At 47.0% G+C, this 4,728-nt stretch overlaps 1 protein-coding gene and 1 long non-coding RNA gene across 2 annotated transcripts in view; both read left to right on the forward strand.

Annotated features, from left to right (window-relative positions):
• LOC123165504 (uncharacterized) overlaps positions 1-4,728 on the forward strand; it is a 19,817-nt gene that overhangs the window by 4,758 nt on the left and 10,331 nt on the right. The gene's annotated exons all lie outside the window — the stretch shown is intronic.
• Positions 43-3,173, forward strand: LOC123165506 (uncharacterized). The gene is made up of 2 exons (XR_006483020.1): positions 43-289; positions 1,555-3,173. It is a non-coding gene; the product is annotated as an uncharacterized lncRNA (long non-coding RNA).

Below are 4,728 nucleotides of genomic sequence, written 5' to 3' on the forward strand. Positions count from 1 at the left end.
TCTGACCCAAAAACCGGATCAAACTCGTATAGTCGCCGGACTTTTACCATTTGTGCGTTTATACGGGTGTGCTAGAGTTGATGTGAGCAGGGTCTTACTCTGTCCTCTTCCCATCGGGCTTCCCCGGTTCTCTCCCCTCCCATGGTCAGGTTCCAATCCCTACTTCTCCGGCGATTTGAGACTTGCGTGTGACTAGCAGCCTCCCGCCCCACCTCATCTGCTGGAGGCCGAATCTGTTCCCCGCCATCCACCGGCTCGCCGACGAGGCAACAAGACTCAGCAGTAAGCTGTAAGCCCTACCGCCTTCGCACTCTCCATCTTGTGAGGGGTTTCTTCCAGTAGATCGGGCTGGGCGGACTGATGCTTTGCCTGACCACCATTGTTTCTTCTAGTAGATCTATGCTTGGTGGTTTTTTTACCTGGTGTGAACTAGAAATGTTCAGGAATGTTTGGCTCTGATCCGGACCTCTCAATATCTCACACTCTCCCGTTCTTGAAGAAAATATAAAATGGCACCTCTTTTGCAAATCCCTATTTGTTTTTCTACCAAAATTGTTTCAGTTAATGAGTAGATCTATGCCTAGTAGAAATGTGTATGAATTTATTATACACTAAAGGAAGGAACACCTGTCGCTCTTGGTTCTGATGCAACGCATATCACTCTTTCAGCATATACTCTTGATAAGAAAGAAAAATGACACCTCTTTCAGTGGCGGAGCCAGAAAAATAGGATGAGGAGGGCCGAGTATTGTTCAACCTTGTTGGGTGGGCCAATCCATCAAAAACACCCATTTTAGCAAAAAAAAAAATCACTGCTACTATTCATCTATTAGGCCTAAATCACAAATGTTACTTTGGCTAACCAAAATTTGTTTTCTTTTAGTCTATGCTTGGTAATAAGCTGATGTAAAACAGCAAATATTTGTTCAGTATTACACTTTCCTGTGATGCCCAGCCATTGTTTCAGGCTTTCAGCTTGTACTTGAACAAGATGTCACTTCTTTTTCTCTACATAATTTTACTGAATAGACCAGCCTTTTCTTCTAAATAAAATGAAAATGGAGTAAGTGCAGTGACTGGGTCATTGCCGCTGGGATATAGCACATGAGACATTGGGAACACTGCTCTCTCATAGTTAGTATACTAATGATGCTCATGATTTCTAGTCAGAGGAAGAGAATCAATGAATCTTGAAAAATGAGTGCCTAGTACACTATCTAATCTTCCTTGGAGTTAATACTTATGAATTATGATGCCAACAAAATGGTGCTTATTGTACTGTTTACTGCAAACTGTTGTTACCAAGTGCAATGAGCATATATGCATAGAGCAAGGCTAAAGTGACTTGGCAAATGTACTTTCACTAGTTTATTTCTGCATGATGTATTTATGGTTCCCCCGCATCTTCATATTTTGATGATACTTTGAACTTCTGCAGCTTTCTTATCAAATAGAGCTGATGAAATTTAGCCTTAAAATGGTACAGGAAGCATATGTATTGCTAGTTGCAGTTTTAACTCTTTCTAATTACGAATCATATGTCTTCTCTTGTAGACTTGCATGATGGAGGCTGCGGAATTTCGCCCTTGGTCAGATCTTCCGCCAGAACTCCTGGGACTTGTTCTCAAGCGCCTCCCTTCCCTAGCTGACCGTGTTCATTTGAGAGCTGTCTGCCACCCATGGCGCTCTAATAGCAGGTTGCAGACCCTTCCTCTCCCATTCCTGTGGCTCACTCTCCCTGATGGCACCTTCCTCAGCATTCCAAGCGGTGAAATTCACCACATATCTTTACCGGAAGGTGTGTCTTGCCAGGGCTCCATTGACAACTTGCTATTCCTCATGCACAATGATGGTGTGTGCTACTTGATGAACCCTTTCTCCAAGACCAGGTTGCAGCTTCCTAAGCTAGCAAAGGTATGGAAGCGTGAGATATATGATCCCGAACCCCGAATTAACCCAATTTTCCACAACTTGGTGGTGCCCTTTTCACTTGACTCGTCACCCTGTTCCCTACTTGGTGCACTGATCATGGATGATGGTAACTGGGGTACACTTTGTATTAGTCAACCACCGATTGTCACTGACTCATTCAGAGATGATAAGCATCCAGCAAAGCTCCTCTGTAGTGTTGCGTTCTTTGATGGCAAGCTGTACGGGCTGGGGGGGGGGTTTGACCAACTATTCATCTTTGAATTAGACAAGGACCTTGGTATTTCATCCATGGAGTGTATAATTGACTATGGGTGAGTTAGGTGGAATACCTCAATCGTTGTCGGAAGAGAAGGCGTATATGATAAGGGGGTATCTAGTTGAATGTGGCGATAGACTGTTGATGGTGAAACGGTGGATTCATCCTATTGCCCGTTCAACAAGTGATGACTTTTTCGAGCATAACCGTACTGTTGCACTTGGGGCTTTTGAGGCAGATTTGGGCACCGATCCAGCTGGATGGAGAACAGTAAATGATTTGGATGGCCATGCGCTCTTTCTTGGCCAGCATAGCTCCAAGTCCCTGCGCGCTGGAGAATGCAGTGGATACCAAGAGGACTGCATCTACTTCATGTGTGACTATTCCTGGCCAAAGCATTCTGCAAATCCTCTTCGTGATGCCGGTGTTTATAACATTAGGAATCAGACATTCATGCCACTGATGTCGGGGACTGCAGCGGTACCGCCACGTCATGCTGTCCAGTGGCGTCCGACATGGTTTTTCCCTCCTGAAGCTGTGTGACCAAGCCTCTTAATCACTGATCCTCAGAGTAATTGTTGGATAATGTATCTGAGATGGAAGTTGGAAGGGCTTCGTCCTCACAGCGACAGGTGAGTTGTTGATGGATGGTAGAGATTCGTAGTGTTAGTTTCTGTGTTGGTAGGCTGGTAGGTTCAGTTTGATGAGTGATGTGTTCTACCTGGTGGCTGTTGTTCTGTCTTGTGGTGGCTGAACTTAGTGATCCTGTCCTAGTGTAGCGTTGTAACTGCTGTTGCCTGAACTTTTAAACGCGGGCCGCTGTATCATTAGTTTTATTTTAATTAAATTGGAGGGTGTGTTCTCCTTTCATCAAAATTTTCTTGTATGATGTTAGATTCTGTATTAGTATGATGATAGAGATGTTTTGCATTTTCAAGTATTATGGATGATTTGTTTTTGCTGGTATTATGGATGATTTTTAACAGGATGCATTGTAATGCGCAAGTCTTTTGCTGTGATATAAGACTAAAGGCATCTCTCACAGAATCTTTAAATTTTGTAACTCCTCATGTTGGCATCATTTGGGGAGTCAAACCGTAGCTAACGGAAGCCCTATAACTATAACTCCTCAAAATTTTGAGTTAACCCTATGCCTTCTCTGCTCAAATTTGAGCACGTCATACCCATTCTCCTCAAATCTCCTCTCATCGAGAAAATGGCTCAACCGGCGGCAAGATGCCAAACTGAACCAGCCCACGCCAGTATAAACCCCGTCGGTGCCACACCAAACCCTAAATCCTTCTTGGCCGCCCTATTTCTCCCAAATCACCGTCGCCACCACCCAATTTTGTCATCACTGTTCGAATGGCCATGGCTCGCTGCCTGCAGCGGGTAGAGCAGTGGGGTGTTGCTGTGCCGGATGTCATCCTCGGATGATGACTACAATGACGAGCCAGAGGCGGTGCAGCTCGCAGTAGCCATGGCCGAGGAAGCCGATGAAGAGGAGGAGGGGGGCGATGAAGAGGAGGAGGGGCAAGGTGATGGAGGAGGATGAGCAGTCGACGAAGGAAGCCGTGCACGAGGACGGCGCCTACGACCACACCTACCTCCCTTCAAGGGAGGAGGCGGAGCAGATCAATACAACAGTTTTCGGTGTGCACTTTGGTAGCTTTGTAGGCGCTCGAGTACCTAGTTCGGTGTGTTAGCCTTCCGTCGCTTTGTATGTATTGTGGTGCTTTAGGTCTAATCTAGCTAGCCTTTGTTTTAGGTTTTTGCCCGGTTTTCCTCCGAAACCGAGCAGCCTCTTTGTTTTTTACACATGTCTTTATGCGATGCATTATCTCTCCGAGGTCTTCTTGTAATATCCTTTTTTAATCAATGGATTTGACAGTTCTCCTGTCAACATTATAAAATGATAAGGTTCAAAAAAAAATATAAAATGATATCGAAGATGGGCATGTAAATTTGTTCCCAAGATTCCTAAATGTTTGAAAGGCTTTTCTAGTTATCGTTTTAAGAGCAACACTAGCAGACCCCTTATACTCGAGAACTGTAAACGCGATATAAGGGTCAAGAAAGCAGGGACCCGACAAGGTAGTCCTTCGTCCCGATGACGCCGCGGCCGCCCGGGCGCTCCTCCCCCGGCTCGATCTTGACGGGGAGGAGGTCGCCAGAGTCCCTCTCCCTCTTCACGGGCAGCAGCCCCGCATCGGAAGTGCTCCCCGCGCCCGAAGAGCTCCCCGCGTCGGAGTGCCTCGCATGGCGGAGGTCGTACTCCTCCGTCTTGCGGCGGAGGAGGGAGCCAGCAACCCATACCTGGTGTACCGCTTGACCGCGCGCTTGCGCGCCGCGTCGGAGGTGAAGCAATCTTTGCGCTCCGGGTCATCGCCGCCACCGCGCCGGCCAGAGCTCCACATCGTCGCGGATGGGGGAAGGGGGGCTGATTTCTCACCGACGATGAGAAACGGAGTGCGGAATGGGTGAGACGCGGCGGTGGAGGATAGGGCTTCGGCCTGTATCGGACGGCAAACCTGTAAATA

This window comes from Triticum aestivum, chromosome 7D (genome assembly GCF_018294505.1).
Source record: "Triticum aestivum cultivar Chinese Spring chromosome 7D, IWGSC CS RefSeq v2.1, whole genome shotgun sequence".
NCBI lineage: Eukaryota > Viridiplantae > Streptophyta > Magnoliopsida > Poales > Poaceae > Triticum > Triticum aestivum.